The following is a 22862-nucleotide window of genomic DNA, read 5'->3' as shown; positions in this document are numbered from 1 at the left end:
ATTAAAGATGCCAAAATAGCAAGTTTGGTCAAAGAAGAAGGGGTGTCTGAATAAAACAGTTGAGAAGAGAACATGAAACTTGTGCTAGATTGATGGAAAGGAAAAAATAATTTATTGTTTTGGCAGTTCCAATTTCCTTGCCAGTAGGTGGCAGACTAGTCAATGCTATTGTTATATGCAAAATTTGTCAGGTCACACAGGGGATCCCCCCCCCCCCCAGTACAACAATTCTTTAACAACCAACTCTCTCCCTCTCCCTCTCTGTGTATGTGTTTTTCATATGGCTTTTGTGTAATGGAGTTTCAAGTATCCTTGAAACTTACAGAACAAACAGTTTTCCAAACATAATTTCTGAGCAGCAAACTGAAGAAGTACTTCAAATCTGAACTTTCATCATATCAGGCATTTAACAAACTAATCAGGCCAAGGCTAATGAAACAGAGAGGAGGAGGAGGGAGACAGAGAGAAAAGCAGCTTATTATCCAGCCCCCTGGTTTAAACTAATGAAAACCTAATTGGTCCTCTAGAATGTGGCCATTGTTATCAGAAGCTGGAAGGTTTTGCCAATTGTAGAGGAACATTTTCACAGTAAAGTCCCAGAAAATGAGATTTCAGAAACCCAAATGTTAAGTCACACACCCCACCCCCACTTTGGAAAGGGAAATACAATATTTTTAAAGAATTCATTCAACTTGAATCCATTGCCATTTTTTATTCACAGCACATAGTAAATGGATAATCCCTATGCAACATCTGAACACTATAGAGTTTTCAGCTAAATATGGAACAGTTCCTATTGTTTTTATTGAAAAGCATTGTGTTTGCTATAACGCTGAATAGTATTTCTGCAGATTAATCTGCTGTGAGTCATTTAAACAAGAGAGAGCCATCACCTGAAACTATAGTCAACAAATGCTGAACATTTGTGAACCTGCCCTTCCATAAATGCATTTGTTCTCTAGTCTAATTTATGATCGGAACAAATAAACGAATAGTCAGGCTTTAAGACTGATGCCCCCTCTCCCACCAATGGTCAGTTCTGAGTTTCAACTTTTGCCATTTATCTATGGTGCCATCTGAGTGTCTACTTTCTAGCCTGCTATTTCTGGAAGTGTTCAATGTTCTGCTTAGAACCAATCTGCCATTCAAGCTGTCAGCAGGTGTTTTTGCTGAATACATCCGCAGGAGCCTTATGATCTAGCTCCCTTGTGAATACCAAAAACAAAATTTGAATGCATCATGATGACTGGCAGCCATAGAACACCGAGAGTATCATTTTGATCGGACCAGGAGCACTTCCTGAATAAAAGTCTGCAGAAGATGACTGTATAAGTGATGGCTGGGAAGGAACCATGTCATGGCTCCAGGCATGTAGAATTTGGTCTTTACAAAGCAAAGAACACCCTGCCCCAAAGTACTCTTTGGGGTTGTGTTAAGCCAACCTTGTTGATGCTGGTTGTTCTCCCTCTCAAAATACTAAGGACATCCAGTGAAGCTGAATGTGGGAAGATTTGGGGTGGGCATAAGGAAGTAATTCACATAGCACATAGGTAAACCATAGAATTCACTCTCACAAGACGTAGCAATGAGCACTGCCTTGTGTGGGAATGTTCTGGGGTGCAGGAGAGGATATATTGACTAATTATATCCTTATCCAACTTGTGCTAACAAGTTCCCAAAATATCAGCAGAGTTTATAGACATTCCCCTTTAAGTTCGCAACGGTAACGTGTGCACAGGTTCGCTAGAACCTCTATAATAATTACTCTGGTAATTTCCCCTTTGTTCCCTCTTAAAATGCAAGACACGACACAGTCTTTATAAAAGTATAAAAGAGTTTACTCACGTTCTGTTCACAATATGATCCCAGAAGGTAGGCAGGCTTAAAAAGGTTACATGCACTTAGAAACTATCTTATAGGAAGATAGTACTGTCCTCTCTTGGCTGAGAGCCAAGAGGGCATCCTTAGATGTTTCCTCATTGAAGGAAGATGGCAGAGAGAGGCAAGAGGCAAGAGAGATGAGAGAGAGTGGCTGCCTGCCCTGTGCTTTTATCATTACCTGCACAGGTGAGGCCACACCCACCTCTGGTCACATGCGGAGGAAGTCCGTCCCCAGGAAGTTTACCTGCTTGCTGGACAGACATCCCTCCCCATGTTCTAACATGTACACTCTAGGAATGTTGTCATTGACTGCTCCTGTGTTTACATCCCACACCTTGGCTGGCTTTGAAAGAGGATCAGATAAATGCATGGAGGGTACAGCTCTACCTGCCACAATGCCTTTGTTTTGCTATCACTGTTGGAGGCATTGTGCCTCTGAATACCAGTTACTGGAAATCGTAAGCGGGGAAATGAAAGATCTTGCTTGCAGGCTTCCCACAAGCATCTGGTTGGCCACTGTGAGAACCAAATGGTGGACTAGATGGACCTTTGGTCAGATCCAGCAGGGCTCTTCATATGTTTTTCCGGCTGTTTAAAGGTGTTGGCCATAGTAAAGAGATACTGTTTGGACTCCATCTCAGGAAGCCAAATGTGCTGGGCCAGCACTAATCACCCAAAAGCAATCACTACTATGTTTGGGGTTGCCTTGATGTTTTGCGCATGGGACAGGTTTATAAGAGTGGCTTGACAACGGGTTCCTATAAAAAGGTATTCATCTAATATTGTATTCTTGACCATCCATTCTGGACAAATAATTGGGACCAAAATTTTCAGAATAGATGTCTAATCTTCTGAGTCTAGGGCTGGATCGACACTGACCTTTTTAATATTATTAGAACGATATTAGATATATCGTTCTAAAATGTCACAGGGCATACTGGTAAATTAAAAAAAGTTTCTTGCTTTGTCTTGTCCGTAACAATGCACTTCCCGTTTTGCCAGTTCCTCGTTGTTCTGCATTACCCTCTGGTGTCACATTTTAGTAACGCACTATTAACGTTACAAGCAAAACGTAATCTGTCCATCTGTGTTACGAAAATAATTCCTTAACCCTTCCTTAACATGATAAACCATGAGTGTAGATCCGTCCTAGGTTAAATCAGCAAATAGTGCAGTTCAGGGTGAACAGAGGTTTCCAGATTAGGTAAGCATTAAAAAATGGCATGCAAAGAACTCTGGCCTAATGGTGCTGATTCAGTCCCATATCTCCTTGTCAGAGCTCCACACTCTTATCTTGGATGGATTTCAGATGAGGCCACAAGGAATACTCCAGGAATCTATGTACAGTGGTGCCTTGGGTTACAGACGCTTCAGGTTACATACGCTTCAGGTTACAGACTCCGCTAACCCAGAAATAGCGCTTAAGGTTAAGAACTTTGCTTCAGGATGAGAACAGAAATCGTGCTCCGGCAGCGCGGCGGCAGCAGCAGCAGGAGGCCCCATTAGCTAAAGTGGTTCTTCAGGTTATGAACAGTTTCAGGTTAAGAACGGACCTCCGTAACGAATTAAGTACTTAACCCGAGGTACCACTGTACGCCATACTGGTCCAGGAATAAACAGGTCTAAGAATCCATGTACACCATACTGCTTCACAAAAACTCCATATCAGGAGTTGGGAAGGTTAGACCCAGAGGCCTATGCTCCATCCTTAGCCACACCCTTTCTCTCCAGGCCACACCCCTCACTGGCCTTGCTCCACACCTTACTTGAATGTTTTTGCCTGGCTGGAATGTATTATTGAAGAATCTTACTAGTCTGGATGGGGCATAGAGTGATATGCATGTAGAAACTAGCTTACTGTGCAGGCAAAATTTGCATTCATTGGTCTGCTTGCTTCGGTCTTTGGCCCTGCCCACTCCTGGCATGTGGCCCCTCAAAGATTGTCCAGGAGGGAATGTGACCCTGGGCTGAAAAGGGTTCCTCATCCCTGCTCTGTATCATGTGCCCCATTGTCCTTACATTTGGACCACAGCTGTCTCTGATGCATCCATGGAAGGAGTGTATATATTTATGGGAGGAAAGAGCCATTTCACACCTCTGCAGGTGACTGAAAGATCCAGTTAGGCAGAAGTAATTAGGCAACAGGAGAACCAAATAAATCTCTGTATTAGTTGGAAGGCAGATAATTACTTCTGCAACCTGCAGTGATCTGAGGAGTTACACTTCTAGCTTTATTTTTAACCAGCAGCTTCAAAACAAAAATAAAGCAAATTCAAAGTTGGAAAGAAGGCATAATGTCATTTTGCAGTGATGTCTTTGAAATCATTAGATGATGGGAGAGGGATTATTTTAGCTTGCTAATTATGTTGCAAAACTAATCTAGACAGTCTTACTTTTCCCCAAGTTCAATTGTATGGACATTGTAGCTGTAGATAATTGGTGAGTGGGCATGTCGTAGCAATGATGGATGGGCTTTTTGAATTAAATGAATATTTCCTCTCTTCTCTCTAATGATAGGGAATTTTACTGCAGTTAAGGGGGGGAGGCTCTCTTTTTTCTGTTGCCGCTCCATCAGCTTTTATCATTTGCTGCTTCCAGCCATCATGAACATCAAACACATCTGAGAGCAACAGCCGGCTCTACCATGTGGCAGGGTGAAATAAGTTGCTTCAGGTGAATTTGGGAGGGATAATTGAAGGCATGGAGGACTGCTTGAGTGAGGTTTGAATGGTGTAGTGAGACTTTGTAAAATATTTCCCCCAACAAAGGAAGAGATTGTCTTCCATGAACACAGTCTTAACCATGAGTCTACAAGTGACTGTGGAGGCCAATTCTGGATCCACGCGTCCTTCCACAGTAGGCACATAGGTTTCTGGGCGGAAGATGAATCTCGGTGAGGGTTTGCCGAATGTGCCTTCCTCTTAGCGTGTTTCTCCCTTTCGTTCTGAGTTTCACCCTCCCTTCAGATGTGAAGGAAATAAGCAGCTATCCTATCTTTAAAAGACATCTGAAGGCAGCCCTGTTTAGGGAAGTTTTTAATATTTAATGCTGTACTGTTTTTAACACTTGATTGGGAGCCGCCCAGAGTGGCTGGGGAAACTCAGCCAGATGGGTGGGGTATAAATAGTAAATTATTATTATTATTATTATTATTAGCATCTTCAAAATCCACGACACCTTTGGTAAAGGCTGTTCTCTGATTGGAGCAGTTGCAGGCCAGTATTTCCCAACTGCCAGTGTTTATACTACATTTTTTTAGATTTGTCTTGAGAGAGTCTTTAAGCCTCTTTTGTTGACCACCAGCATTACACAAAATTTATAACGGAGTGACTCATTCCCTGATCAAGCAGTTATCTGTTGCACCCTGTCCTGGTGATTGAATTGTGCACTCTCCCCTTAAGCACAGCCCAACTTCCAGATTCCCAGGCTGATTCAATAAGGAGTCAGTGCTTAGAGTGAACACAAGCATTATTTCCATTCAGCCGCCCAGCCATGAGCACAAGTAGAAGCATAATGCGCTCCAGATATGGGAGGCAGTTCAAGCCTAAAGAATGAAAGGGCTTTGACACATCGTGATGGGAGAGCACGTAGAGCCATTGCCACTGAAGCCCTAGCCTTTTCTCCTGCCTGGCATGCAGCTTTTGGACTGCACAGAAGGTGCACTATCCTGCCTGTTGTGATAAACTATTAGAGAGTAATGGCAATTTCCAAATTCTATAAATAGGAAGGCAGAATGCCATCTTTGCATTCGTTGCCAACAGACCTAAAACTGGGAAATAGGTAGTGAAGACAGCCGAAAATCCTAAAGGATACGTTTGGTTACATAGTTCATGTCATATATATATATAAGAGCTGATTAGTTTTCTTTTGAAGGAGCAATTTGACAGAAACTTTGGGGGAGGAGAACTCACCGCCAGAGGAGTTGGTGATTCAACAGACTGGATATTTCTTGTAAATTATTTTTAGGGGCCAAGATTCTGACTTCCAAAGGTTACATTAAAAAAAAACCAACAGGTTAAAAAAATTTTTTTGTAATCCAGTGGGATTTTTTCATTTCTGACTTCAACCAAGATTACTCTATACTTAAATATACAGGGACTATAAGTTAATTCCCCCTGAGATAATTTTTTCTCATTATTCAGGCTTCAATTAATGCTATCTGCTGTCTTAGATGACAGATTTGTAGAGACACTTTATGATCTCTGGCATTGTGTTTGTGGCACAGGTGACATTGATGATTTACAGGAGGTTTTAGCCGGTTTGCTGCTGAATAACTAAGGTTGTACGGATGAGTTTCTGCATCAGTTACTGTGAGTAGAGTGACCATGTAACATATCCCGCCTGCTTGCAAAGGGAAAGTGTGGTATTGTCCAAAAAGAGGAGAAAGGAGCTAGAGAACTAGAGAGCAGGGCAAAAAGTAGAACTACCTCCATTGCCTGTACTCTTGTTAACACTCCAAGGGCAAAATATCTCTCACTTATCATTTAAGAGTCTTTTGATGGTGTCACTGCCCCCAATTAATAGCCACAGGGGAAGAAGATAGAACAATTTAAGAGTGGTTTAATAATGGCTAATGGTCTAATAGCTGTAGCAGAAAAATAACTGACTCCAGTTATTATTATTACTATTACCCTTCCTCACTTCTATTTGTGTGCTGATTCTTCATTCAGTATTTAAGGAACAGCTGTATATTAAATTCATTGCAGGGCTAGCTCTGACGATGATGAAACCTCAACCTATTTTCAGGTGCATGCTATCAGGTCTTCTCTTTGGCCACTGAATATGCAATTGATCAATTTATACATTTTACACCCTTAAGAACTGGGCTCATAAAGTACAAGAGTTGCAACTGTGACCCACTGAACCCCCATGATAAATAATGGTGATGTTGGTAGGTTTAGAATTAGGATTATTGGGGCATTCTTTAAGAAGGTTTTTCTGATGTGGGTGGTGCTGTTAGTCATGCCACGCTCAGCCTCATTAAAAACAGAAGCTGACATCTATCACCACTCAGAGCCAAGACCTTGGCAAATGCAAGTGTTATAGCAAAGGAGCAGCAGGTGTTTTGCTTACAGCCATTGCCACCTGTCTGTTTGATACAGAGGACAGGTAGGGTTGAAAGCTGCCACTTGATTCTGGTTCAGCGCCGGAGAACTGGCTTTTCTGTTGACCTTTCCTCGTTGTCAGGTGTAGTCATTAGACTTGTTAGAAAGCTTGTCAGTCTGTCTCTTTGCTGCTACTTATCATCTGCTGTCAATTGAATCAGCAGTGCTGTGGCACGGCATCACGAAGGGCTGGAAGACACGAAGAGCCTAGGCCCATGACATTGATTTGAGGTACAGCTCCTGGAAGGAAGCAAATTTTGATAGATCGCACAGGGTGCCTTAACTATGAGAAGTCTTGTGGCATTTTCCTCCATACAATTATTGTGCCCTGCTGATTAGCACCCCAAAGTGTGAAAAGTGTGAAAATTCATGTATAATGAGTACTTCATAAAAGTTGTGGCAAGGTAACATGATGTAGGTTCCTGGTACAATGACACTAGCATGATAATAATGGGAGGTATTCAATCTATGTTATTGTAGCCTAAATCTTTGCCATTGTCTTTCTTGCGGGCTACAACGCTGGGATAATTGAGTTCTTAGCTCAGTAACCTTGAGGCTTGTTGGATCAATAGGCTGTTAGTGCTAGTTTGAGCAATATCATACAGGGCAACCAAAGCAGTTTCTGTGCCAAAACTTGGCCTAAACCCCAACTGAAATGGATCCAGAAAACCACTTTCTTCCAAAAGCACCTGAATCTGGCCTGCGACCACTCGCTCCAGAACCTTGCTCAGGAACAGGAGATTAGTAACTGGCTGGTAGTTAGCTAGGTTCTCTGAATCCAATAAAGGTTTCTTAAGGAGTGGTTTTACCACTGCCTCCTTCAAACAGTTGCATAGGCATTAAAATCTGGTTAAGTTCCAAAGATGAAAGTTCTTAAATTATTGGTAGAGGAACTTGAGTGGCTTGTTAGAGCCATGAGGCGAAGCTGGAGCAAACAGCTTCACATGCTGAGTGAATCAGGTAGACTGGAGGTTGAACAATCAATTCCTCCCAAGGTAAGGGGAAATGACCTCACTAAGCCTGGCAGGACAGCTTACTCCGTGGTATTAACTCATTTATGCATCAACTAGACTTAAGCATGTTGGTTATATGAGGCTGGTTATCCCAGACTCAGCATCACCATCAATTCTGTCGCCTATCTGCTCTGCCTGAGCTAGTGGCTCCAAGCAAGATGGATGGTAGAATAGGACAATCCATTTCCATAAGCTATTCAGATCTCATCCATGGTGCCGCAGTTGCCAACAATGCTTATGCTGGGGTTATATTCCCCTCAAAAAAAATAAACACTGTCTCTGGTTAATTAAAAACCAGGAGATTTGCACTGAACATCTGATTTACTCCACCAGTAGTCCATTACAGTGTCAGCGGATGAGGATGTCGTGTGTTCCAACTGTGTGAAAGAGTATTTTCTTTTGCCTCTCCTGATTCTTCCAACATACAGCTTCATTGAATGAAGCTGAGTTTAGTATTAAGAAAGACAGAAAGAACTTCTCCCTATTCAATGAAACAGGTATTCCCAAGATCAAATAAGTAATAGCATTAACTCACCCTCCCAAAATCAAGTGCAAATATGTTTTATGCTGTGAACTGCCCTGAGATCTATTGATGAAGGGAAGTATACAAATTTAATAAAGAAATAAAATTTAAGAATAACATTTCCCTGGAACTTCTCACCTTCAGGGAGTTTGCTTTGATAATAACAAAGAACTCTGAATACCTGGTGATGACTAAAATTGTTTTTCCCCTCTTGATATTTTCCTGCAAATGTTGATGTTAGGATGTTCTATATCTCTTAACCTCTTTAAAATATCCTGATTTGGATTCTGAAGAACCAAGAAGCTCTTTTACGTAGAATAAACTGAGCAGATGTTCTGCCATCCAACTCCAATTTATCTCAAATACCCATATCTGCATCTATTCGTGGGTCATCTTGTTCTGTGTTGCAAGCATCAGATGATGTTATGACCTTGCATATATCATGATTATCTTGCATATTAATAGCTCTTTATGCTGGTTCGTGCACAGCTTGCTTATGGGTGATATGCAGGTTGAACTTTGCCCATCAGAAATCTTTAAATGAGAATTAGTGCAGATATGCAGAACAGTGAAGTGATTAAGCCACAGAGACTGAAATTAAGGTCCAGGTTTTTAAGGCTGCCCGCTGTACACGTTTCACAGTAATGTTAGATAACAGGAGTCATGTTCAATTTGCTTCCCTACAAGGGAAATGTGATGCTCATAATAAAGCCATTTCATACATTTTCACGGATGTTGCTTAAGTACCTATTATAGGGTGTATAACTTTTTCTAATGTTAAATGCTCAAACTAATGTTTAATAAATACTTAATAGAAAAACACTAGCCGGGGACCAGCTTCTCTCACACAAATCTACTTTATCCCCTTAGGTCAACTGAACAGGTTCAAGTGCAGTCTCCCTTCTTTTCATGCAGGAGGATAATTGTGGCCCAGGCGCAAATGAGCCCACAGACTTTCCCAGCTAAAAGGGTCGTTATCACAAGTGCTCACTTGTTAGGTTTTGAGTCTTGCTTTCAATGTATCTGTTGCTTCTATGGAGAGCCAGTGTGGTGTAGTGATTAAGAGGGGTAGTCTTGTAATCTGGTGAACCGGGTTCGCGTCCCCGCTCCTCCACATGCAGCTGCTGGGTGACCTTGGGCCAGTCACACTTCTTTGAAGTCTCTCAGCCCCACTCAACTCACAGAGTGTTTGTTGTGGGGGAGGAAGGGAAAGGAGGTTAGCCGCTTTGAGACTCCTTAAAGGGAGTCCTTAAAGGGAGGCGGGATATCAAATCCAAACTCTTTTTCTCTTCTTCTTCTTCTTTTAACTATGTGAATCCCACCATGTGAATCACCTTGAGACAGTGTTTTAAAACACTGTATTATTATTATTATTATTATTATTATTATTATTATTATTATTATACCCCGCCCATCTGGTTGGGTTTCCCAAGCCACTCTGGACGGCTTCCAGCAGAATATAAAAAACATAATAAAACGTTGAACGTTAAAAACTTCCCGATACAGGGCTGCCTTCAGATGCCTTCTAAAAATTGTGTAGTTCTTTATCTCCTTGACATCTGATGGGATGGCGTTCCACAGGGAGGGTGCTACCGCTGAGAAGGCCCTCTGCTTGGTTCCCTGTAACTTTACTTCTCACAGTGAGGGAACCACCAGAAGACCCTCAGAGCTGGACCTCAGTGTCTGGGCTGAATGATGGGGGTGGAGATGCTCCTTCAGGTATACTGGACCTCAGTGGTGGTGGTGATGATGATATTTAAACAGCCACGACTTGCAAACCCCATGGGAATGCCAACGCTGTGAGTCTCATACCACAAAATGTAAAGTGGAAAGGGACCCTGGTTTTAAGTTCTGGCACTTTTATATATAGTGCAAGATGGATTTGTCTAGTCTAGGCGGCACGCCGAATATTTCAAATGGGAGCAGTGATTAATGTATGATTTGTCAGGGGCTCAGATTGTTGTTTTGCCAGAGACGCCTCATAATTACTAGCTTTCTTCAAGAGATGCTTGGCTACCAGACAATGCTGGCGGCCCTGGAAATGGAAGACGGTGCGAAATTGACATTGCAGTTAATATTGACAGAAAACACTGGGCAAGAACAGTCCGCATGGGATTGTCATAGGAGAGGACTTCATAATGGTAAAGCACGTTGCAAAGTGCTACACGTCCAATAAAGGGGCTGGGGAGAGATTTAGCAGATTAACTTTTTGGTGGTGGTTGGTAATACAATTCTTCCCCTGCTCTTAAAATCCCCACTTCAAATATACATCTCCTTGACATTAAAAAATCTTTACTACACTCCTTTTATTTTTAATTCATTTAACTCATTTTGCAGTTTTAATATGGAAACTTAATGTTTGCAATCAATTTCCAGCTTCTAAATTGCCTTCATTTATCCTGACATTGAAGCTGGCAATATTTGCTTTCTTTACAGCGCTCGTTCATCATGGCTTCTGCCACGATTTTAAGGGAAGGTGCAGGGAAACTATTGTTAATTAAAAAAAACGAATCCTGTGAAATGGTTGGGTCATGCGGACTTACTTGAAAGAAGCGTGGGCAGAGTTAAAACAGAAAGGTGAACCCACAGAGTAGCCTTTCCCAAGCTGGTGCCCTCTAAATGTTGGATTTTATTTCCCACCATCCAGGTGCTAGCAAAATCACTTCAAAAGCAGAGGGGGGGGGAATTCTGGCAACATTTTACTGAGGAAACTGAACAAAGTTTATAATTTGTGGGAAAAGGAACAGAGAGGTTTTCTCTCCCCCCCCGCCCCGCCTTCCACATAGCAGGCAAGCATTCAACCAAACATAAAGAGGAAAATTCCCTCAGAACCACACAGCCAATCAGAGCACATGCTTGATCAGGAAACATCATGCCAGCCTGTCCCACCTCCCCTCATCTCTCTCTTGGCTGCTTGACTTCAATACTAACATACTTGATCCTTAAGCTGTACCCTGAATGATCTCTGTTGTTGCACTCCCAACACCCTCAACACTGATCATGCTGCATGGGGTTGACAGAGGGTGCAGTCCAACAAACAAAAACTTCAGGGGTGGGGGGACTTCAGACATGAGGTACAAACGAGAGAGAGAGAGAGAGAGAGAGAGAGAGAGAGCGCAATTCACTGAGTGCAGGAATTTGTCAAAACAGTATTTGCAACAGAAACGAACCTTCTAGAATCTTATAGAATTTTCCAGAACTTTCCAGTTTCTGCCCTCAAAGACTTTAGCCATGACATGGTAGGCAGCATGAGGATTACGTTGTGTGCCAAGACTGGAGTAGCTAGCACTTGGGAGAGAAGTGGTTGGGGAAGTCTGGCACTGAGGAGGGAAAAGATTTTTTCTCTCCGGGTCTGCCCTAAGCGTAGCTGTCAACGTTTCCCCCTTTTTAAGGGAAATTCCCTTATTCCAAATAGGATTCCTCGCACGAAAAGGGAAAAGTTCACAGCTATGGCCCTAAGCTCTTGAAGCTCCTGGTTTGATGTCAGAATGCCTCGTCTTCGGCTTTCCCTTATTATTGCCAGGTTGGTTGGTTGCCACTAAAAACAAATATTATCTGCGACATGCTCTTGGATAAGGCCACTCTCAAGATTTGTGTTGCCAAGGCCTGGCTGGGTGATGCCAGAAGGCCTCTTTTTGCCTCAGATGGTTCCAGCCAAATTCTCAGGATTAGGTCAGCAACAGGCCAGGAAACAGAAACCCTTTTCTTACAATCAAGGCATGTAGCGTGAACATGCATTGGAAGCCCCCTCCCCAGTCTCAAGTACACTCATTCCACTGTCAGTGATTCCCATATCTGTAGTAGTAGTTGTATGAGTAGCTAATAATAATAATGTGTTATGCAATGTTTTGGTGAATTGGCTTTATTCCTCTGTTTACTTAGACTAGGGACATGTCCACGCTTTGGCTTAATGTGGCTCATGAACCCCTCACACCTCCTTTAATTCCCCCTCCTCCAACAACTCCTGTTCCATGCTTCCCTAAATCCAGAGATTCCCTGTGCTTTGAAAATCTGAATGGGAGAGAAGAAGAAGAAGAGTTTGGATTTGATATCCCATTTTATCACTACCCGAAGGAGTCTCAAAGCGGCTAACATTCTCCTTTCCCTTCCTCCCCCACAACAAACACTCTGTGAGGTGAGTGAGGCTGAGAGACTTCAAAGAAGTGTGACTGGCCCAAGGTCACCCAGCAGCTGCATGTGGAGGAGCAGGGAAGCGAACCCAGTTCACCAGATTACAAGTCCACCACTCTTAACCACTACACCACACTGGCTCTACACTACGCCGAGGCCCTGGAAGTTGTTTTCTGGTGTTCTTTTTCAAAAATCGCATTGTGTTTTATGCTTGTGAGTGTCCCGAACCACCAGGGGTACCCGGTGGCAAGTCCCGCCGACGTACACAATCCCACAGCCGATGCTAGCACATAGTCCAGCAGCCCAATAAGCCCAAAGTCAAAAGTCCAGCCGGGTTCCCACCTCTGCCGCCAATCCAGGTGTCAAGGCAGCTGGAGGTCAATCCTGTACAAGCACAGCCCCAAAGAGAATCCCACACCTCCTCCCAGAGCTAGCTTGCCCCACCTGGCCAGCTAGTGAGCTGGGCTGTGGACCCTTGCCTGCCTCAGCCTCCTAGAGTGCACCTCCCACTACTCCTTTTGCCACAGAGCCCACTGTGTTCAGGAAGATGGGGACCCCTCTGGCTCTGGTGAAAGTCCTGATGCTCTCGTTCCTGTGCACTGACCCCCATCCCTTCAGCATCCTCTATCGTCCTGTGAGTGCTTTTTTTGTGATAATAATTTTTATTAGTTTTCAATTACAATAATCCAGTAAGAGCCTCATAACAATGCCAAATTACAGTCACTAATACCAATCATTCAGATGCCAAATTATATAATTTAGGTGGCCCCTCGCATGCTAGAATTGATGGTTTGAGGATTTACTTTATTTCTGCATTCCAAAATCTTATTAATTTCAATTACCCTCCTGACAAAATAACAATCCCTTATACAACAACTGCAATTTTAACAACTTTCATTCATATCAACACATTAAATGATTTATAAATCTACAGGTGAAGCATTCAAACTATATCCTTGTTCTTCCTGTGTGTGGAAATTATTCTGTCCATGATGTTTCTTCCTGTCCTTGTAAAATATTATGTCTATCTTTTCCCGGTAAGGTGCCCAACTGCTCATATAGATCCTATATGATCGGCAAATAGGGACTGGTACAGGCAGTCTAATGATTGCACTGGTATCGGGAGGCCCACCACTCTTAATTTAGAACGGGGCTGAGGGGGGCGACCCAAAGTTGCGTGTTGAAATTCCACCTCCTTTGCCGTTCCAACCAGTGGTTAATAAAACCAATGATTTGCTTGTGCATACCTAGTGCTAGGAACAAATGTTAGGACTAGGAACAGTCTACGTAACAGATTTATTCAAGTAGTGTTGGGTTCCTTTTGAGCATGTTGTCATAGAAGACCTGAACATCAAGACTTCACCTTACCAGATCTACCTTAGATATTCATGGGTATGCTACTGCGGTGTTGGATCTGTAATGTGGGCTTATAAGGGCATGATTTGTTTTGTTTGTTTAATATGCCCAAGTGGCTTCTAAGTGGTTTAGCTTCAGATTTGCCTCGGGAAAATTCAAAATTGCTCTTTGCTATGAAGCTTAGCCTTTCTACAGGCCCTAGTTGACACTGCTTTCAGGGGATTTAGGCAGCCGTGTCGAACAGTCCCTGTTTTAGCAAAACTAAACCTCTTGGATGGTAGAACCCGTAAGTTGCTATAACAACTAAAATAGCAGCAATCTCTCCAAAGCACACAGCATCTCCCACAAGGGTCATACAGGTCTTTCTGAGCTGGAATAAGTCATGGGGAGCAATCTAAAAACCAGCCGGGTACCTCCCCTGGCTGGCAAACCTAGCAATTTTCATCCTGTTTCCTTGCCAGCAAGAGGTACGATCAAGGACAGTCTACCTTCTCTCAATATTTTTCCATGATAACACCTGCTTTTAAAGAGCTGGCATCCCTCAAAGGCTTCCCAGAGTAGATTGTCACCTGCCTATTCCCTCCCACCTGCCTGAACACACATTAGCCTGCCTTCTCAGGTGACCCTTGGGTATTTTCCCAGACACACCCCTTTTCCCCAAGATATGGAAATTGAGCATGCATAACAGCCTTCTTTCCAGAGTGACCATGTGTCCTATTTTACAGAGGACAGTCTGCTATTTGAAATGCTCTCTGGTCCCTAGTTCAGTTTAAAGCTATGGAACTGTAGTAAAGGAGATCTGGAGCCTTGAAATGTCCCACCACTACCCAGGCAGTGCCAGTCCTGTTCCATGGGAATTTGAGGCTCTCAGGGTAAGCAGGAAATGTATGGTCAAAGAGCAGGCAGGATCCCTTCTCTGTTTAAATGATAGGGAGGAATTCAGCATTATGTTATTCCAATAATTCCAGCAGCACAAGCATTTCAGTGCAAGCATTTTCCGGAAAGGCTTACCTCTGGGTTCCATGCTGTCTCCTGTCCAGACAGTGTATGGGATTAGACCTACTTAGCTTCAGCAGTAGGATTGTATGGTGTGTCTTCTGGTGATGCTCTGTGCCATGTGCATTCAGAGCATTGTTTACTATTTATTCGCTTAATGCATTTTTACTCTGCCCCTCAGGCTTACAATCTAAAAGACACCACACAAAAGGAAAGGGGAAAAAGGAGAGAGGAGGAAAAAGGCAAACCCAGGCACTACTTTTTTAAGTTGCAGAGTTCTTAGTAGGAGCAGCTGGGGTGTAAACAGTTAAGGGGGAGAAGACAAAAGGGGTTGATCTTTAAACCTTGGTCTTCCACTCTGCAGCAGTCTAATGGAATGGCTGCTTCCAGGCAACAGCGGAGGGAGAGTAACAGGAAAAAGCAAAACAGAAACCAAAGAAGGCAAAAAATATCTTACAGATAAGGGCTGCTATGCCCTCAGTGCCTTGAAACAAGAGCAACAAGACTAAAATGTTAGCATTTATGGTGGAGCAACACCACAATTAGGAACAGTTTGTAATACTGCATGAAACTCAGTATGACTTTGTGTGCCAACACTCTCTTCCGAGCAGCAGAGCCTATTGGAATTGAGCATGCTGAGGGGATGAACATTCCTGCCCCCCACCATTGCGAACCCTTGGTACCACAACCCACCATCATCATATCCCAGCATCTTCTTAAGAAATCTATCATCCCATTAATATTTTCTCCTTCAGATCAGCTCCTCCTATTGCCCCATAGAATTACTTGGGATCTTTCCTCCGTTCACTTTCATAAATTAGGAGCACAACTGGATTAATTGCACCAAAGCTCAAACCACTGACCTGTTGCTTTATTTGCAGCAGTATTTACAAGATTCCTGCCTGTTTGGGACACTTGTCCAACGCAAACTCTTTTTCCTTTAGCAGCTGCAAAACTATTGATCTTCACAGCATCAGTATTTGTGAATTCTCTCAACATAGCTTCCTTTTTGGACATAATGCCAGGGGTGCAGAAGGGTCAGGGCCTATGTGGTCTTGCATTGCACTTGACACTTGAGTTACTTTGGTGATGATACCAGTATGCCTAAGCCAGGGGTCAGCAACCTTTTTCAGCCGTGGGCCAGTCCACCGTCCCTCAGACCATGTGATGGGCTGGACTATATTTGGAAAAAAATATATGAACAAATTCCTATGCCCCACAAAAAACCCAGAGATGCATTTTAAATAAAAGGGGACATTCTACTCATGTAAAAACACACTGATTCCCAGACCGTCCATGGGCCGGATTGAGAAGGCGATTGGGCCGCATCCAGCCCCCGGGCCTTAGGTTGCCTACCCCTGGCCTAAGCTTTCTCATGCCCTTCCTTATCATTTCTGAGCCCAGCTTTGGTTCTTGAGTCAAGTCTGTAACATACTGTATTTATGGAGCAAGATGTCCTTCCTTCATTCGCCCTCCATCAGACCTGAATTATTACACACAGTCCATTTACAAATTTCCTGATTCTGCTAAGGGTTGTAATTGCTTTCACAAATAATAATCAATCTGAGCAGGAGTCAGTACGTCTTTTTCTCTCTCTTATTATGCAATCGCGGGTTTTGTGCAAATCGACAAAATGATATTGCGTCTCAGGCATCGCCTTTCCAAATGAGATCTCTCGCCTGGGCAACAGTGATACAACAGAACAATCGCTTTGTTTATTTGTCTTTCTTGTAGGCTGCCACACCGCACAGATGCATTAGGCTACGATGAGGGGGTGGGTGGGAAACAAAACATATTTGGACTGTAGTTCTATCAAAAGCAGGATGTTTTGAAACATATTGTAGAGCAGGCATGTCCAACTTGAAGTAGGCTGTAATCTCCAATCTAATATAAAAACTGGCAGTGATCTACCACACAGGGATGGGTGCAGGGTGCTGGCTGCTTCCCCCGAGGGGGCGGGATGGGTGCAGGGTGGATGGGCGCGTGCTGCCTGCTTCCCCCGACATGGCCGGGATGGATGATGGGCACTGACAGGTAGGGGTGGGTGTGTGGGTGTGCAGCGTCAAAACAGCCCCTCCTGCCATGAGGAGCTCAAGACGAGGCTGCTCAAGTACGTCTTCAGTAGAGGGCAGGTGGTGTTCAACCAGAATTCGTCCCAGGATCGACTGGTCGATCGTGACTGATGCATTGGACATGTCCGTTGTAGAGAAAGCCCAACCTATTTCCCCCATACGTAGGGCTGCCTCTGAAGACAGTTCAGAAACTTCAGCTGGTGCAGAATGCGGTTTGCTTGGTGCTTTCTGAACAGAAATGAGTGTCCAGGGCTCAGACAACAAAGAGGTAATAGCAAAGGTTATATGATGCAGATGTCCTGGAGGCGGGAAACTGTTTTTCCCTTCCGTGTTCCCAACAGATGCTCATAATTGACTTCAGCTGAACCCTCACTAAAGATGCATAGCATCACATGCCCCCAAGTCCCCCTTAAGTTAAATCAACAGGGCAGTTCTTTCAGACTGCAAATCTCCATGTGTGAATCAAAGGGGCCACAGAAGTACATCGAAACCCCCGCTCCTATGACAAATTGCTGGGCCAGAATGATATTAATGCTTTTGCAAAGTATGAAATGTTTTGGGATGAAATGCTGTGGGCAGTGGCACTTAACAGTGAATCGAAACACAATGGCATTTTGGGTTTTGTTTAAAACTTCATTGAATAAAGTGACTCACAGTCAGTAAATCCTATCCAGCTGTTAAACATCCATTAACGTCACAGTTTTTTCAAGTTTGGCCAAAGACTACCACTATAACCCGTTGAGAACTGTCAGCAGTCAGGCAAGCCATGTGCAGCGAGTCTGGATGCCGACTGCATTCAGATCTGACTTCTGAAGTTTAGAAATGGCAAAAAGAGGTTGGCGTTCGCATGCTCCGCTTCACTGAAACAGCAACGTGAAGACAGCTGCAGGCAAGGAGCTTTCGAGAAGAAGCAGCTCTATAAAACATCTCCCGATTTCAAGGCTTGATGCCTTGTACAGTATGTCTCCAAGGCAAACGTCTCGAAGTGCAGATAAACAGTATCTGCACTGAGGAGCAAGTTTCTTTACAGTAGAATGACAGGTGGAGACCTGCAACAAAATGTTGCAGCGTATTAGCAGCTGCCAAAAGGAGCGCTCCAATTCTCATAGGGGAGAGGGATGTTTTAGGAGGAGACTTTTCCCCAGCTGTGCTATGAAGCGCTGGCAGTTAACTCAAAGCTTAGTATAGGGGTAGGGGAGGGATTTGATTTATTTTGCATTTAAATATGAACATACCAAATCTGTACTTTCTGAAACAATAAACAAACCAAAACATAGCTTCAAAATACATCTTCAAATTTCACACCTCCGAAATTTTCTGATTTGATTCTCCAGCCAACAAATGTGTACACAAATGCAAATACTACGTGGAAGTTGTGTGCGTGAACATGCATGTATTAGTGAAAAATAATATGCAAAAATGCATTATGTTGAGGAAAGTTGTAAAAATATGAACGTTGGGCAAAACTGAATATCAAAATGAATATGTTAGAAGAAATGCACACTAAAATGTTTATTTTCACAAGGACTTTTTTTAAAAAAAGCAAACAAATGTATTTGCACATCCATAATTTGATTTACTGGGCAGAGCATTTAAGTTCACCATTGGTCTTAGTAGCCTTTGGTTAGGAGCCAGAACGCTTCCTGTAAAGAAAATCACCAGCCTCTGATTTGGCATAATTCAAGCAGCTTTCTATTGATTATGCAGGTTTACAGCAAGTCGCTGAAACTGTCTATCGAGCTGGTGAAAGGTCAGGGGAGGAAGTAAAGGAATGTTTGTCAGCAGTTTCAAGTACAGAGAATAATCCATTCTTAAATCCCACTGAAATCAGCAGGGATTGCTGGCAGATTATCTTTGGGCAGGTGTTGCCTGGTGGTTAATATGTCAGGGTGAAGTTTGATTGGTTTCTTAAAGAATATTTTTAATACCAGTTGCTGGTATCCTGGTTAGCACCATGACCACAGTGCACAGAAAGGGAATTTTAACCTTTCCCACCTCCCCTGCTCCAGCCCAATCTCATGATCACAATGAAAATCATTTCTCTCAGGAGAGAAGCTGCCATTAACATAAATTAGAGTTTCTAAGCCAGAGAGTAGCTAGGGACGATTTTTTATTATTATTTATTTTTTGCTAGGGACGCAGGTGGCGCTGTGGGTTAAAGCCTCAGTGCCTAGGACTTGCCGATCGAAAGGTCGGCGGTTCGAATCCCTGCGGCGGGGTGCGCTCCCGCTGCTCGGTCCCAGCGCCTGCCAACCTAGAAGTTCGAAAACACCTCCGGGTGCAAGTAGATAAATAGGGACCGCTTACCAGCGGGAAGGTAAACGGCGTTTCCGTGTGCGGCTCTGGCTCGCCAGAGCAGCGATGTCACGCTGGCCACGTGACCCGGAAGTGTCTCCGGACAGCGCTGGCCCCTGGCCTCTTAAGTGAGATGGGCGCACAACCCCAGAGTCTGTCAAGACTGGCCCGTACGGGCAGGGGTACCTTTACCTTTACCTTTTTATTTTTTGCTAGAATAATGGAAAGAGTTAACACTTTCCCACCAAACCATGGTCCTGTTCCTGTCAGGACCCCAGGCCACTGGCATTTAAAGTATAGAGGAAAATATACATGAAACTTGATGTGCTGCATTTAGTGCTGTGCTTAGTTTGGGCCTTAGGCCTTGTCTACATTTCCACTGGGTCTGAGAGGTTTTCTGCTTGTCCCTTACTTTCTAGTCACGGATCTGAGAAGTTTTTTGTTTGTCCTGCCATTTCCCCCAGAAAAAAACACACCACCGTTTACTGCTGAATCAGAACAAATGTCAATCCACAGAAAAACCAATTAACGTTTGTTCCAGTTCAGCAGCAAACAGCAGATTTTCCTGAGGGAAAGCAATGGGACAAGTAGAAGTGTGGCCTGAGTCTGCCATCTTAGTTTTTGATATGACCAAGGACTGGGCTACATGTTTCAACTAGGATCCAAAGAAACACACAGTTCCACACTCATAAAGGGGCTTGTGGTTCTGGGAGGGGTGGGCAAATATTCAGCTTTCCTGTCTTAAATTCAGTTCCTCCATTTTTCAACAAAGTCTTCATGCCATTTACAGTGAATTTCTCCTCGTATACCTGCTTTTGTATGCAATGCTGCCTAAAATACACATATTTTTTTGGCAAAGCAGTTTCCCCTCAAATAATGCATTTTTAATGTTATTTTCATTAATCTAAGTGTTTTATTACTTTAATATATCCATGTGGATTTGCCTAGCTGTAGAGAGGGCATGTCTCTTCATGGAAGTACTTCCCATGAGTTAAGGTAAAATGTTGAATTCCCATTTATTACACATTCATGATGATTTGTGCTCATGATGCTATTGGGGCAGTCATACATGGTATCACTTTTATTAGTGTTTGCACCTGCAAATGGTTTGGAAACAGTCATACTGCTTTATTTTCAATTGGTGTGGGTTTAAAAATGAGACAGTGCAATGATACAGCAGCAGCTAAAAGCCAAGGAAGCATCACTTCCTTATCTTGCAGTGTCTCAATGCTACTGCTGTCATACAATATCAGGGAGGGAAGGTTCATGATGCCAAACATCTCTTATGCCAGATGCAGCATCTCCTAAGCAGTTAACCTCTGTAGTGGAGTTTCTTGCGTGAGTGCAAGTTGTCAGATATATTTTCGGTTCATTGTTGTCACCCTTCAGTCCTGGGATTTATAGCTGTCACTGACCAGAGTGGGTAGCGATTGCCCTCTAGTCAGATGTTAAAAGGATGCTGGATGATTAGATTTCCTTTGAGATTGCCTGGGGCGCATCATATATGCATAGCAAGATGTCTGATACTCTTCAAATAAGAAAAGAATGTTCTGTTCTTGCTGCTCTTTATCGCCAACGACACTCATTGTAGCATCAAAAGAAGGGGGGCATTTTTATGAGCTTGGAAGGAATGGAGCGCCTCTCAGTGGTTAGAGCATCTACTTTGCATGCAGAAGGTCCCAGGTTTGCCCCCCTGTGTCTCCATGTGTGGCTGGGAGGAAACCCTACACTGGACAGCCTCTGCCAGTGTAGACAGGAGTGAGCAATATGGACCAATGTCTGCCTCAGCGTAAGGCAGCATATTCCTATGTTCCTATCTATAGCATTCCTTCAATTCTGAAGCAAATTCAGGTAACAGAATAGCATACCAGCTACTCCTGTGTATGGTCACTTACAAGGATAAGATCAGGTATATGTGGGAAGAGCAGGGAATACCTGAAGCCACAGTCAGTCTGGCATGAACTATGGTTCTGCACTTCAACTGCAGGGTAGTGATCTTCACTACAGGAATATTCTTTCAATGGTATGTCAATAAAATCATAACAACACTTGCAATATTTTGCAATGGGATTTGCCATGCTCCACAAGCAGTGGGGGGGCTAGGGGGGCCATGGCTCCAGGTGCAAATTTATGAAGGAGTGCAACCAGGTGCCCCCCCCAGGCTTCCTCTTTGAGGCTGGAACAGCAAGGAGGCAAGCTGCATGGGGCCATTGGGACTGGGGTAGGGATAGTGCTTCCTTCTCGTGGTCAACAAAGGGATGCCCATGTGCGCCCTTCCCCTGGGAGGGAAAGGGGAGAGCACTGCTGCCGCCGCCACCACTACCCACCAAGGATGGAGGGAGTGGAAGGCGGGAAGGAACTGCTGGAGCCATGTGTGTTGCCCAGAGCACATCGCTGCAAGGATAGGAGGGTGAGGTGACACAGTGGTGTTCCTGGCTTCACATTTCTCTGCCTTAGCTCTGCTCTCAGGTTGGGGCTAATTTGCAAGGAGAGACTCCATTGATTAGACACTGGCTGGTAAAGGGACTGACCTCTGCCCAGTCCACCAGGGGGTGCCACACTTGTCCTGCCACAGGCATTGGCAACCCACACTACCTGCTCCATGATTGCAGTCATGGGATTTTTGTCTTTCACATGACATTATATGTTTTGACTCCACAGAGTGGGAAGTGACAGAGACAGGATGTTTGTGTTACTGTGTTCTGTGAAATGGGACTATTGTCCTTTGTTCTTTTTCTCTTTGCTGTCTAATGCTAGAGAGAGAGGGAGCCATGTTGCAGTGCTCCGTGTGTGTTTATATGTAAATAAAGTAGATTAGCCAAAATGCTGAGCTGCTGAGGTCTGTCACGCAAGGTGCGCAAACCCTGCGGATCCCTAAGTGTGCTGGTGTCGGTTGGCATCGGTCGCTGTGATGTTCTGGCAGAAGAAAGCTTTTGAAGCTCCCGAATGAAAGACCAGGAGGGAGAGAACATGCCAGTCGGGCACGTGTCTCTGCCAGGGTCCTACTCGAGTGTAGGCTGAACTCCTGACACCTGTCCACAAGTACCCTTCTGACATACCCCAGGCATAAAAGTTTGACATGGAGAAGAGGGCAGTGAGACTATGCCACTGCCCATTGAGGCTGGCACCGGAAAGATCTAGCCTACATATGAGCAACTGCTCACACAGAAGTGCCCCTTTGCAAACACTGCTTTTTATGCAGACATTGGGGAAAAGATGGGGAGACAAGCCCAAGGGATATGACAGATAGCAGCACTCTTAATATCATGGATCAATTGCATTTCCCTGCATTGACTGAAATCAGGTCCTGCCCAAGTACCCTGCGATAGCAGTGTCAATGTTTGGTTACGGTCACTAGGAATCAAACGACACCTTTTCAGATTAATGTTGATGCAGCAGCAACTCTCATAGGTTCCAGGCTTCTTCTTCAGAGGGAGAAGTGAGGCAGCCGACAGAAAGCAATACGAGGCAGTTATCTTGTCAAAGTAAC

At 43.8% G+C, this 22862-nt stretch overlaps 1 protein-coding gene and 1 long non-coding RNA gene across 4 annotated transcripts in view; one reads left to right on the top strand and one right to left on the bottom strand.

Moving 5' to 3' along the window:
* The window catches only part of KCNH1 (potassium voltage-gated channel subfamily H member 1), a 236001-nt gene that overhangs the window by 169732 nt on the left and 43407 nt on the right, over nt 1-22862 (top strand). The window lies entirely within an intron of this gene.
* The window catches only part of LOC307212088, a 181782-nt gene that overhangs the window by 118584 nt on the left and 40336 nt on the right, over nt 1-22862 (bottom strand). The window lies entirely within an intron of this gene.

This window comes from Podarcis cretensis (assembly GCF_951804945.1).
Source record: "Podarcis cretensis genome assembly, chromosome: 3".
Lineage (NCBI taxonomy): Eukaryota > Metazoa > Chordata > Lepidosauria > Squamata > Lacertidae > Podarcis > Podarcis cretensis.
The sequence above is the reverse complement of the archived record's forward strand: the minus strand, read 5'-3'. Positions and strand labels throughout refer to the sequence as shown.